The sequence below is a fragment of the Nicrophorus vespilloides genome, unplaced genomic scaffold, assembly GCF_001412225.1.
Source record: "Nicrophorus vespilloides isolate i.1.1-1 unplaced genomic scaffold, Nicve_v1.0, whole genome shotgun sequence".
Lineage (NCBI taxonomy): Eukaryota > Metazoa > Arthropoda > Insecta > Coleoptera > Silphidae > Nicrophorus > Nicrophorus vespilloides.
In genome coordinates this window covers 1539510-1555020 of record NW_017100112.1, presented here as the reverse complement: position 1 = coordinate 1555020, position 15511 = coordinate 1539510, and positions in this window count along the sequence as shown.

Here is a 15511-nt window from a genome sequence, read left to right as displayed (position 1 = left end):
TCCAGAGTTTAATACATTTTAATAATAACAGAATAAGATCCCTTTGTTTTGTCTTTCCAAGTTGAATTCTATTTTTTTAGTTTATCATCATTTTCTTTGTTACAAGTTTTTCTAATTCTACTTATGTATAATTTTATTATTATTTTTTCTTGATTCCCTTTTAACAAGCTTCTGCCATAGTTCATCTTGAAATAGTTTCCTGTATTTAAATAGTAATGGAAGAGATACGTCTGGTTTTGTTTTTTCATTGTATTTGTTTGTTTTTAACTCTTTTCAAGTTGTTGATTCGGTCGTTCATTTTCATGTTGCTGGTTTTTTTAGATTTTGTTGTTGATGTATTTTTATTAGTGTGATTTGTTTTTGATTTGCTTTCTGTTTATTTGACTTATTTACACAAAAAATGTTAATTTACATTTTTGTTTCTTATAGGTTAATATATAATTTTCTTTCATATTAATATTTCAAAAATAATCAACAATGTACCAGGCGCATCCACCAGAAATTAAGTGAAGTGATGTGAGTATTTATATATTGCCAATGAATTGTCTATTGATTTGCATATACTTATGTCAGATACAAAATTTATGTGAAGGAAATGTACGAAAGTCGTGGGAACAGGGGGAATGCGATCGCGGAATTCATTACACTTCTTCTTGTTCTTCTTCGGTATTTTCGTTTCATTCTTCCGCGGAGTGTTTCGGTTATTGTTCTTATCGTTAGGCGCAATTTGAGAGTGGAATGTCTGTAAAAGCATTAGTAAATATAAGGGTGCGCATCTTGAACATGAAGTATGCATGAGACCGCTAAAACAATGAAGCCGAGCGCCGCGCAGGGGTCTCTGGTGTGGGGTTTTTCAAATAGAACACAAGAATAAAGAGAGGATTTCAATCAAACGAGATGAACTCATGACTTTATGCAAGAGGTGGGCGAACAAATTCTAATCGGATCGATTGGACCGCTCCAGCACACTGCTTTATATTACCTTTCAGGGAGTCTGGAAAAGAGAAGAGCTCTTCCCATACCCGAACACTAAATTATTATTACTGCGGGGACTTTCTTCTTTTTATTTTTCTTCTTATTCTTCATCATATTCTCGTCGTTTTTTTTATTATTATTTTATTTATTTTCTGACCCCTCGTCCGTTCGTCGAATCCTTGGGGTGAATTAGAATGTGCACTTTTCCGCCCCAAAAGTCTGATCGACTCCTTGTCGACTACCCTGTCTTGGCTTGGTATGGCCTGGACTGCCGGAGATAGCGATAACATATTTCTGGTTCTTCCGCTCCACTAAGTTCCAGCTAAAAATTATACCTCATGGCTTGACCGACGGCCACAACTTGCGATATTATTGCTGCTCTTTCCTATCTTCCGGCTCATGCATAATGGAAACCGACTTCCATATTTCGTTAGATGCTCTCGCACTATATATAGAAAATAACATGGAATGATGTTTTCAGCGAAAATATAAACCTCCCCATCTTCGGGGTGCAATAAAAATAAACTCGGAGCATTAATCACCCAAGATATATCAAATAATGGTAATAAATGCTGCGCCTCGAAAAAGTTTACAATAAACTGTGAACGTGGACAACCCCAGAACTGAATAAAAACGTCGCATCCCAATATTTTCTAAAGCTAAACATTAATAGTAACTTTATAAATAACTTTCTTCTATTGGAATCCATGCCAAAAAATCTATAAACAAAATATAGAAAAAAATATAATATCATAAAATATCTACATGAATTTGTAGAAGACATTACTACAATTAAATGTAATGTAATCATAACAAATATAATATTTACTAATTAATTTTAGTATATTATTAATATCATATAAAACCACTTTGAAATGTAGAAATTTTTGCTTACAATTATTTTGTATAAGAATTGTAAAATAGTTATTACAATTTTTATAAGGATTAGTTGTTTTTTACTGTTAATATCCTATAAATTTTAATTCAAATGATGATAAAAAAGAGATCTCAAAATATAATTAAGTGCTGGCATTTATTAGTGTAAAAATAAAAGTACGTAGTTTACTGATAATATATATTCTCCTCCTACTTACGAACTAGTTACTTTCCAAAGGGTTGTTCGTAAGTCGAATTGTTATCTTACTACACTTTATCATGGTTTTTACTTTTATATATGTTAAATTACGTATTACTGATTGCATAAATTTGATACAATAGATTAAAATAAACAAGATACTTACTTACAAATATTTTCAATGTAGGCATCATTTAATAAAAAAAACGACAAAAGAAACAAATGCAACAAAACAGATAGTATATCTTGCAAAAATATTATATTTTATTAAAAAAAATAACAATTTTTGTTTGGACAGTTAACTTTTTTATCACTATATCTTAGAGCTTTTATAAATTTGTTCGTAAGTCCGGGAGATCGTAAGTCGGGGGATACCTGTAATTTTAAAATTACTATATGTATTAGATATGTATACAATATCTTGGTTTGTGTTCTTTTAGTTAGTTGATTATGAGTATTTACAAAGATTTTAGACATTATTTAATATGTCGCTAGGCGCATCCACCGGTAAGAAAAAAAAATGATTTTCAATTTATATAACATTACCACCGAATCCATATTAGATAAAAAAGGAAATGAACTAATATTAAGAAAAAAAGGACAATCTTCATTATCTCTTCAAGAAGTATATGAGAAATATAAGAAAAAGGGCCTAACAGCTACCCTTCCTTCTGGAAATGTAAGATTAAATGAAAGAAATTAGATAGCGTTGTATAAAAAACAGGTTGTGAAGGCCAACAAATATATTTTGTGATACATGTTAAGTTGGTTTATGTCTAAACAGAAATATTTATTTTCCAGATTAAAGAAAATTGTTGGTTAAATGACGTTTGTTCCACTATATTAGAAAAGTGAATACTGAATGAACGATGTCATCATCATATCTGTCTTATATAAGATACTAGCAAAATACATTTTTGATGTCTTTGTATTATTTTTATTATTATTTAAATTTACTGATGAAAGAAAATAATTATTTAAAAAACGGACATTTACCATTTCTATTGTATGGCAGTGGTGTCCATTCTAGTGGAGTACTTGTTATTGTTGGGTATTGCATATAATCAAAGTAAAAATCCTCTACTATCAGTTTGTCGTAGTATTCAGATAGACCCATAGTTCATCTTGAAATAGTTTCCTTTGTATATAAATAGTAATGGAAGTGATACGTCTGGTTTTGTTTTTTCATTATATTTGTTTGTTTTTAACTCCTTTCAAGTTGTTGATTCGCTTGTTCATTTTCATGTATTTGCTAGATTTTTAGATTTTGTTGTTGCTGTTTATATGACTTATTGTTAATTTACATTTCATCATCATATCTGTCTTATATAAGATACTGAAAAAATACATTTTTGATGTCTTTGTATTATTTTTATTATTATATACATTCTGATAGTATATACATTTTTTTTTTTTTATTTATATACAATTTTTACAATATTTTTTTATACATTTTTATTAGTATTTATATGGTATTTTGAGCAGGCTTGTTGGTTTACTATGTTCTATGTCGTCGTTCCGCGACCCCGCATCCAACACATCATTTTTGTTTTAAACTTTTTTATGTCTATTTCTCTTCTTATTTCCTCTGGAACCATGTTGTATTGTGCTACGCCCTGCACAATGTATTTACTGTTTGTATTATTATATAAATTTACTGATGAAAGAAAATAATTATTTAAAAAATAGGGAATTTCATTAAGTGAGATTTTGTTCTAAAATCGAGATGTTTTTGTTCCAATTTTTTGTTTTGGAACCGAATTGTTTCACTGTATTAGAAAACTGAAGATTGAATTTGCGATTTAATCATCGTATCTGCCTTATAGAAGGTACACTGTAAACGATAAAAAAAACTGAATGGTTTCGGTTAGCGGGGAAAAACGTTTCGGTCGAAATTTGAAAGAAACAATTGGCGCCGGATGGAGTCGAGGGGCGGCCACGGTCCATCCCCCGGAATGGGGCAATAACCGTCGGAAACTGTAATATGTAAATACGATGGTCAGCTAAGATGGACCAAGATAAAATCCAATATGGCTCTATCGAGACCGGCTGGAATTGAATAATAAAATTATACGAGGCTTTTGGGAATTTTCAATCAAATTATTAGAAGGAAAAATATATATTGACGCATATCAATTTTATGCTCGGCCGTGTTTGTTATTATGAGGGCGGCTGATAAATAATAACAGTTTTGCGCACAACATTATTATCGCTCCTACTTGGAAAATAAAAATAACATTCTGGTTTTGCCGTGAGATGGAGGGTGGTGGTTGCGGAGGGATGGTTTTGTTTAGTGGGTACGAGGTACGGTTGTGGTGTAATTCGCCGTAAAATTGTGTGTATGTGTGGGGGCGGCTTCGGATGGGATGCGAACCCGCGACTATTATTACAATTCCGCCCGGATGGACTCAACACGTGCAGCCTTTCTCAAGCACATCAACGCGCTCCGTGACTTCGTCGTTTATATTTTACATTATTTCAGCGAATATATAAAAAAAACGCAAAGAAGGAATACACCCTCAAGCATCAAGTATTTTTTATATATACTTCAAAACATGTACTTGTATTTCAGCAGCATGAGTTAAAACCTTCTTGAAAAACTTGCATACGAGTGATCATACAATAAAATAAATACAATTTATTTTCAGGAATATGTAAAAAAAAACTATATTTTATTGTGCAAAAATAATATTATGAGTTCTATTTGTAAAAATATGGAAAGAACAAGATAATTAAATTATTTATTAGGAAATCGAGATTCAAAAGCAAATTTGCTGATTGCTAACTATTAACTGATAGTTAATTTCATTAACACTTCTTAAATTATATTTATAGAATTTTTTATGAAACATAAACATTTAACCAATATTGTTTATTATTGTTGAAAATCTTTTATAGTACCAAAATATACGTGTAATAAAGTAAGTATAATTTCAGTAAATTTACTTATCTAAAAAATAATGAATTTTTGAAAATATTTTCACGTTTCTACCTAAAATAAAGAATTACTAAAATTAATTAATGATATCATATTGTATATGCTAATGCAGTTAATTTTTTCGAGGCACACTTCCAGCCTTTTCCCGGCATGCCTTAAACCAGCGAAAAGTTAATGTTAATGTTCCGTGAAAAACTGTAATGAAATAATTACTAAATAGTTAATGAATGTTTTTTAAACATGGTGTTCCGTGAAAATTTCTGGATTTTCAAAGTGTTCAGTTGGAGGAAAAGTTTGTGAAACCTTGCCTTAGACATTTAAAATAATCGGTAGTTCCGTAAACTACGGCAATCTTTTGATATTTTTGGTAGCACCGTAGACCACGGCAGTCTTTTGAAGATTTCTGTAGCACCGTAGACCACGGTAGACTTTAATCATTTTTTGGTAGCATCATAGACCACTAAAGAATTACGTAACTTTCAGTAATTATTCAATATTTTATTTAATTTATTTAGATTTTTAATAGTGTTTGAGCAAAAGACCTTTGGTTAATACCTTGTCGTGTCCCACGGTTAAGAAATCCTTGGACACCGTGTATTATCTCGTAATTATGTCGTTGCGGAGTCTTAGAGGGGTTTATGAATATTAAATGCAATATTCTAAATTAACTTTATTGTATACATCGGAGTTTTATTGAGAAGTCAACTAAACAATAGTTGATCCCAGGTATTTTTAACTAAAAGTTACATTCTCCTCTTAAGTTAGTGTTTATGAAGTAAGTGCTCTTCCGTGGACTCTCCCAAATAAGACCAACTTCTCAGTTCGACCCCTTAGCTAAGACTTCCTCTCGGTTTGACCCCTTAGCTAAGATTTCCTCTCTGTTCGGTTCTCTGACTAAGATGTCAATGTGTTCATTTTAAGAAGGGGCTGCGTGGGAGGTAAGGGTTTGACCATGTAAAAAATACAACCGTTTCTTTATCTAAGTTTTATAATCTTGCCCAAATATTTAGGGGCTGTTAAGTGGTGATGCAATAGACACAACTATACGGTTTAATGTGTAACCGTCGTTCGGAATATTCCACAAGTTATTCTAAATAATCATGTACAAGTATCCCGTTGTATATTTGATGGATACGTTAAATATGATTTGTAATAATTAAGAGGAAAGTCATGGCCCTAACAAATATACATATTAGTTATACAATAGATGACAATAAATTGATCGGCCACGACAACCTACATCTTAGTAGCAGTTGATTTTTTATTTTTTATTTCTATTAAGATTTTATTTTTTATTTCTTATTGTTGCACTAAATATTATTATTATTATTATTAATAGTGTTTCAAATCAGACAATATAGTTTTGTAATTAATTAGTATTTTAATATAATTGAAAATGTTAATGTTATGTATATAGATATAAAATTAAGATTATAGTTTGATTGATGTTATTTATTTTGTTTGACCATGATGTGGAAGGTTGAAGGAAGCCGATGAAATAATAAGGTGAACTGTGTCGGCGGAGGGTTTCGATGTTGGCGTGGGTTTTAACGTGGGGGTGGTCCGGATCAGTAATCAGGTGCATTGGACCGTCTCTAAACGGTTGCTGCATGAACGGCCACCGCTTGTTTACACGATTTCACTATAATAAACAAACCGCGTAAAATAACAGTTCGTATCTGAAACTCTTGCGGCGAGGATGGAAGTACCCTCTCCCCAGTCCAGGAATAGAAACCATCACATCTGCCATACAACCAAAAACAGCATTACAAACCAACTATTTTTGCACGCATATGCTGTGAATTACATAATGTAAATATAATTTTGAAGACTAATATTAATATTCAAATCTTCAAAAAAAAAAAATATCAAAACAAAAATAAGAATTGATTATGAAAAATTGAAACTTTAAAGTTGCTATTGTATAAAATTTAATTGAGTACGAGTACCTCGCATAACATGCATTTCGCTTAATTAGCAAATTAAATTGTAAGAAAAATGACTCCAAAATGGTTATTTGCTTGTATGTGGAAAATTGTTTCACTATACGAGTAAAAATCCGGAAATTTTGGAACGGATTATGCTCGCTAAGCGAGGTTCCACTGAATTTAAGTTATATTTCAACTACTCACGTTCAACTACAAACGTTCTTTTGTGCCCAAACAATGATTTATTTATTGCAGATGTTTTTTTATGTTTTCTGAATTATTCATGACTCCTAAAAACATACAAATATATTAATTTTGATATTTATTTGTAATATATTATTAAACCAATTGTTTTCTTAGTTAAATAATAATATATTATGTAGATCTTACGTTTTCATATTTATTATTAAATTTAATTATGGTTGTTTTTTAAACTCTGTGATATATAACTTGCGGAATTTTAATAAAGAATTTGTAAAATATGTGATAAAAATGATACTGAATTGAACTGTACTGTTGTATGTCAGTATTTTAGTTTATATGTGCTAACATTAACTTTTTGATCAACGTACTTGGAGATTTTCAAAATATGAATCTTTACCAACTTTTCCCCACATTATGAACACTTTCCAATTCACCTGAAATACAACAAAACCGTGACATATAATTTGTATTATAAACTATCTTGTACGGCCTCGGCCAGAAATAGATGACATAGCCGAAATGCATCAAAATTTTTATACAATAAAAAAAAATCTAAAATCAAAATCAATGTACTTCACAGGTGTTTTCGAGAGAATCAATCAAAGGGGAAAGAAATAATTTTAATTGAGAAGAAAGACCTATGGTCTTTGCAGCAGTTGACTTTTTATTTTTATTACTGTATTGAGTTTTTATATTGTATTTATATTATTATTAATCTCGTCTATGAGAAAAAAATAAAACATTACAGAAAATATAAACAAAAGAAAAAATGATGTGAGTATAAAATTATACTAGTTTTACAAAAAACTGAATGAATTCTTTATAAAGATAGTTTTTAATTTTTAAAGTACATTTATTAGGATATTACTAGAATTTCATAACAACTCCAGCATTTTGATGTGTTTTTGTTGTTGCAAGGCATTTGCAAGTTTCCTCCATAAATTCGTTCCGGCAATAAGCAATTTTCATATTAGCCACGTAAATTCTTGCGAATATTTTCCGTTTAGTGCTCTCGCGAAATATTCAAATGAATCCTCCTTTTTTCTTCTCCGTTTCGCCCCCTCCCATCGTGTTTTGCGCCCACCACTTTTTTCGGTGCCTTTTATTTCGCGATGCCCGTTTGTGTATGTATGTGTGTGAGGGTTCTGGGGTGGACTTTTTTGTCGGAAGAGTTATATTTGCTTTCTGGTTAAAAGTTACACTATCTTCGCATTTAATTTAAACGGGGGGCAGTTTTCGGGTAATAAAAATGCACGCCTTCTGGGCCTCAGCCGCCCACCTCTCTTTCTCTCTCTCTCCACTCTGCTCAGCAGGACTTTTTTATTTATTGCCACCCCCTTCGCCACGAACCGACACTGGCTTTCCGGGCCAACAGGAAGATAACTCCTCTCTTTCCCCATGTTTCCTCTCCTTCCCATCCCGACTTTCCGCCAACAAAAAAAAAACAAGCAGAGAAACATACAGAGAGAAACAGTTAGAGAGAGGAGGAGAGGAACAGACCTTTTTGGGAATTTGTTACAAACCGCAGGAACATTTATACACATTAAACATTCGCCAGGTTATTACCGCGCTTATTTAGAAGCTCGCCACCCCCACATTTTCCACCCTTCCGCATCCACCCGTTTCGTTACTTTATCGTCGCAGCCGCATTTATTTATTTCGGTCGTTTGTTATAGATAAATCTGGTGCCGGGGAGCACCACCAAACCCCGCAAAGAATTACCCTTTTTTATTACTTTCCCCTTTCCCGGAAATTACTTGTTCCTAGCTAAGACAATAAAACCGGATTTATCTTTATTGCGCTTTCACCCATTCGCACCACCCCGAAAAAAATATATATACATACACAAACAGATATCTTCTAATTAGGAACTGGAAGATTCGGGGAAATTTATTCCACCATTAAATGTCTGCAAGAATTACAAATAAACATAGAACAGATAAATTATTCTCAATGCATTCTTATACCATTAAAAAACTTTCTATATTATATTTATTTTTGATTACTTTATATAAAAAAATATGTACATAAAATGTTATTCCTATTAAAAGTCTTAGACTCACATCTAAATAATGGAGAAAAAATACTTTTATTTTTCGAATGATAAAGAAAACTTTAATTTTTACTTTAATTTAGATAATATTACTTTGTATGTATTTTATATTTTTTAATGCTGGAAAGTTTAACTTTTGTAGAATACGATCAAATTAATTAATTTTGTAAATACAATTAATTCCTGTACATAAAATTAAATAACAATTACTAATTGAGATGAAGTGGAACAATTAAGAATTTTTAAATTCTAAAAAAAACTATTATATTACTGGTCATTGAGTGTTTTGTTCGATTTCGAATGAGAGCATAATAAAAATATTGTACAGGAAATATTAATTAATATTGCGATGATGGATTGTACGGATTTCAGGGGTTTCGAATGTGGGGTGAAACGACTTGGTTGCTCGACTGAAGATATTTTTTTGGGGGGCAGCAGTAGCATCCGCACCACCCGAACCACTTGACTTAATAAGCCGCTGATTTATGTAAGAACGGCAGCCTGCCGTTGGCAATACTGCTTTATTATGTCTTTTATCCTCACATCATCCCTCCGCAGCATTACTGTTACTGACAAACGTTTGCCTCTTATTCACCCCCAGACACATATTATATATTTTATTAATATATCCGACCACTCGAAATGTCGCAGCAAGTCGAACAAAAAAGCAGGAATCGAAGAAAATAATAAAACGAAAATATAACATTAACGTCATGATTGTACGAATTCTGTTCAGAAATTGTATATGTTGTAAATGGCAATTTTATTCTTAATAATTTTCAATTTATTTCTTAAAAACTCAGATTTCTTAAAAAAAATATATTATAATTAATTTGAATGTAAAAGTATAAACGGTATGAAACGTAATGAATTTTTGAAATTTTGAAACGTTAAAACTAAATTAAAAGGATTGTATCTTAAGGAATATATTCATTTGGACTAAAAAGGAATAATTATAATAAAATTTAGAATATAATAGTTCTTTATAAAAATATAATTTTGGTTAACAAGTTTTAATCTCAATACTATGTTTTGGGATAAATTTGTGTAGTGTATCTTATATGATTATCAAATATAATAATTTATATAATATTTAGGAAGTACCAACCTTCAGACGACGCCTGTCAATATTTCATGGCAATCTGACGATTAGTTCAGAAGTTACAGTGGTTTTAGTGACACTACTTTTGTAATTTACTTATATACTAATGTAACATAAAAATAATGAAAAACGTATTGTATTGATCGTTGCATTTATTTATTAATTAGCTATAAAAATACGATATTTTATAGATAACCAACGCTTTGCATAATAAGATATTACAATTGAATTACCTAATTTTTAATGTAAGTTTTTTTTTAAACAAATTATATAAATTCTCACTTCAATTTTACCATTATTTATAACAATGATTTTATAAAATATTCAAGTAACTGTGAAACTAATTATGGAAAATAAAGTGATTTGAAAATAATGACATTGTACAAATTTTCTTATGTAACTTAATAAAATGTTAGATAATATTTTTTCTCACGGTGAAATAATATAAAGGATGTGGACTCGTTCGCACAAAAAAAACAACCGTTTAATTAGCGCGGATAAGAATCGGCTAATTTCATTTTTTTTTCTTCTTTGGCGCAGGATTACAGTCGGATGGCGGATGGGGGAGTTAATGCCTCAATTGCCGTTTGGAAATAATTAAAACCGTAAACAGGTGGGAAATCCGGATAAGTCCCCGAAATGCAAATTCGGCACGCGGTCCTGTGCACCAACCCCCCTCCCCCCTGCTTCACCAACCCCGCACATCGTCGGGGGATTTATTTCTTGTTGTATTATATAGATGGAAAGTGAGTTTCGAAGGGAACATGGGGAGGTGGGCGAGGGTTTGGGCGTTCTCAGATTAAATCCGCATCTGGAATTATCCCGATCGATCCGCGCCTCTCACTTTGCTCTTTGATCTTCTAAAGATCTGCGAAGACATCATGCAACCAATCCACGACGGCGCCTCTACATCCTTGCGGCAAATAAAGGAAAACCGGATGAGGAAAAAATAAATATATATATATATATAGAGAGTGAAAGAGAGAGCGTGGATGCATGGAGGGAGGCTGTACTCGATTCGAAAACAAATTACTTACTTAAATATAAATTGGAGATTTGATTACTTTTTTCGTCTTCTTCTTCTATTCTCCTCCTTCTCTCGCCTTATCTTGATACATGCCCCAGAGATGTGTCTTTATTTTACTCTTAATAGAAAAAGGAAAAGGAAGACTTTTCAACATAAACAATTTCATTTCATATAAGCACACACAACTCATTCATTTCCTTTACCATCAATATTTATATAATACTTGTATTATAATTTGATTGGTAGCTTTCCTCGTAAAACACTATTGACTTTAAGTTTTATGTCAATATGTACTAAATATTTTACGAAATTATTTAATTCTACTAAAACCTGAGTAAAATTCATTCATCATTAAAATTCATTCATGTCATATAAAACCTAATAAAATTTGATGTCTTTATATTACATGATTAAAAAAGACTCATAAATGACACTAAACCTACTATTTGCGGTCAAATGACCGTTTTTGTTTAGAATTTCGTTATACTAAAATGATGTAATTTGTAAGAAATGCGCTAAAAACTCATAAAATGTACATAAAGCGTTTCTAACGTTTGAGATATTTGAGACATTTCACCGCTCATAGTAAGAAAATGTATACATGTCGGAAGGTTCAAAGTTAAATAATATAAAGAAAAATCAGAAAATTATATAATTTTCCAATTAATTAAATAACAAAAAAAAACATAATTGTTCTGATGAATTTGAATGATGAATATATTAAATAAAGTAAGTAAGATAATAATATTAGAGTGTTTCATGCACCATTTACTACACGAATTATTCGGTTGCATTATTTGGAAATAAATTGTTGGAGGAAAGTAAATTGAATGAAAAGAAGAAGAGCATTCGGAGAATAGAAAAAAAATGTTGGGAGGAAAAGCAGCAACAGACATGGGCATGGACATGAGAAGGCGGATCTATTTTGGCCACAAAGTGGATGGCGTTCGGTCAGTTTGCGTAATTTACGAGGGTTGCGGGTCACAGGACGGTGCGGAGGGGGAGTGGGGTTTGCGTAAAGAATCGCAACGAGGGAATTCGTTCGTTTGTCAACGGTATATTAAGATAAATGGTCGGGCTTTAGTATCGGGGGATGTCATCAGGCTGTCACGCTATTATATATAAACACATACGCGTAGCGTGGAGGACGGAGGCAGCCAAGCATTCATTATTATAGGAACAAATCGCTCTGTCTATGCCCTTCGGTGTATGGCTGCATGTTTCTGACCTTGTTAACGAGACAACATTTAATAAATGACTCGCCGGAACGGATTTCGTTCACCCTCTTCTTCCTTCGCGCTAGAATACGCACTTCCATGAGGATTTAATTGCCGCGCAATTCTAACGATTTGTATTCATATACACAACTACAAATTTTATCATTTAAAAAAAGTTACGACAAATAAAGCCTAACTTATTCATTACTTAATTGATTTATTACATGAAAAAAAAAATTGGATGAAGACATAACATTTTTTATCACTATATAATGTAAAACAATTTTACTAAATGATTATTCAGTATATGAGATTATTTTATGTTTTAATTCACATTTACACAGAACAGTTATTATTTTTATAATTAAACGTAAATTATAGTAAATTTGTTACTTAATGAACTAGTAAATGAACAACTTCCATAAAGTAACCATTCAAATTTATTTTTTATGTAATTTCAATTAATAATATGTTAAAATTAATATTATTATTTTTATTGAATTCCATTATTGTAATCTTGTTTTAATATTTATTAAAAAAATACATTAATATTATATTTAAAAAATTAGTTTGAAAATTATAATTATGAATAAATATACATAAAATCTATAAGTTACAATGCTAATTTAAGTTAAATCAAGGTTTATAGCCTTGTGTTGAAAGTATTTCGATAAGGAGATTTTGTTAATAAGTAAGCTAATATTTAAAGATGTAATATTATTGATTATATTTTAATACGACATGGAATTGTAATCTTCAATATAATTTTCTATTATTAGAAGTAAAATTAGAGAACTTCTAAAATTGTGATTAGAATAAAAATTAAATTATATTTTATTGAATTCAATAAAAAAAATATTTGTTGATTGTTATAAATGACAGAAACTTTCAAATATAATGTTATTTTATACATTTAATTTGAAAAATATATTATTTTTCATGCCTATAGTTAGTTTAGAGTTTTCAATTTATGTTTCCACGATTCATTGCGACTTTGATTGGACATTTTCGTAACCAAATTAATTATTTCCTTATTTTTGTTATTTTTATCGTCTATGCAAATTGCATTATTTTTCATGTCCATATGTCGATTTTTGAATAATCTCTTAATTTTTATTATATATAAAAGATTTATCATTTTCATTAGCTTCAAAAATTGTCGTATTGAAAACAGAAAAATCGTCGATTATGTAATATTCTGTTGATTTATTGTTAATCTGTTAATGGATCTAAATTCGACCATGGAAATTGCAATAAATATTATTGTTATTAATTAATATTTTACTCATAAATGAACAAACATAATTTTTATTGTATAATATAAATAAATAAAAAAAGTCATTCAGTATTTTTTTCACAATTATCTAAAAATTTCGTATAACACATGTAACGATTAGAGGATGATTAAAATTAGTTTCTTGGTTTAATATAGACGAAATTTGTAATATACATCATTCTTATATTTCAATTACTTAAAAATAACTTTTAGACCATTTTCTTGATATTTCACATTGGCCGTCAAATTAGCTTTATATTATATAATAATGGATTACTTTAAATAAAGAATAATTAAGCATTGCTATTTGTTAAGAAATTTAAATTCAAATGAAAAAATAGTTTATATTCAATTATTATATATTATAATTGTTATAATATTTATTGATTTCTAAGTTTGTAGGCCATTGAGATGCTTGATTTAAGCTATAATCTATTTTTTAATTATTTTTCCACATATTTAATCCAATGTTTTGTAATAATGATCGTAAATAAAAATACAAGTAGATAATTCCAAAGGTCTTTTCATCCTGAAATAAGAATTATTTCTAAATATTGAGAATTTTGATATGTACTAGAAAATTCTATTCTCGTATATAAATTGATGATTATTATTGGAATGCAGTAAACTATAACTGCAGGATAGGAAAATCAATATGGCAAAGATAAAAGCTGCCACGTACATACACATACATTTTCTACCCATCCTCTCTTTCGCACTCAGCAGTTGATGCGATAAAGCACGATATATAAATTCAGTGTTGAAAAGCTCTCCGGCTTTAATTGGGGAAGCTTTCGGAAATAATATTTTCTCCTATTCCCGGGAAGTGGCCCTCCCGCCATCTAATTTAACAACATCCATTATTTATAACAAAAAAGGAGAAGGCGCGCGTGTGGGCGGCGAACGAAGAGGGATGGAGTGGTGGCCGCAGGTTACTAGAAAAATAGAACAGAGCTCGGCGCCACCTCCGGTCTCATTGGTCACCAAAAAGTTGACCAAGCCTTTCGCGACCCGCCGTTGGAAGCTCCGCGAGTCCGGGCGGAGCTTCCGCCCCGGAGATTTTCTTACGTCGCCTTCTTATTGGGAAAACTCCGGGACGATTGCGCGGCCCTTTCCCAATCCGCACCCTCTGAACGAAAACTCATTCCTCTCTCGCACTCGCACCACTGCAACAAAAACATTGCGCTCTTCTTCATTCTTATTTCACTCCCACTCATATTCTGCGGAAATCTTTTTTTCATCTGGACCTTATTTTTTTCCTGGCACGTTGTTTGAAAAATTGAAATTTTATACCTGCCCTTTATGCCCTAATCGAATTCCCTGGGAGCGATCCACTAAATATTGTATCGCTTTTGTATGCATATTGGAAAAGCGCCTATACAATATGTGCAGGGTGGAGGCTGAGGGGTGCATTTAAATGTTTCCCGAATCTGCTGTATGACGGTATGTGATGTGTTTTTTTTCTGTTATTTCGTTCGCGTGGAAACCCCGGAACATGTTGGGGAAGGTTGCGGGTCAATTTTAGGTATTTCGCATTATTAACCCAATTCGGTTCATTTGCATCCTGTATAATTTACACCTCCCCCTCTAACGTTTTGGGCGCATAGATTTACATGATATTATGGCGGATGCGCCGGGTATACACGGGATCACGCCAATCGCAAAAAAAACCTCAGCTCACCCAAACACGTCGTAATATGTTGCCGGAACTCAACA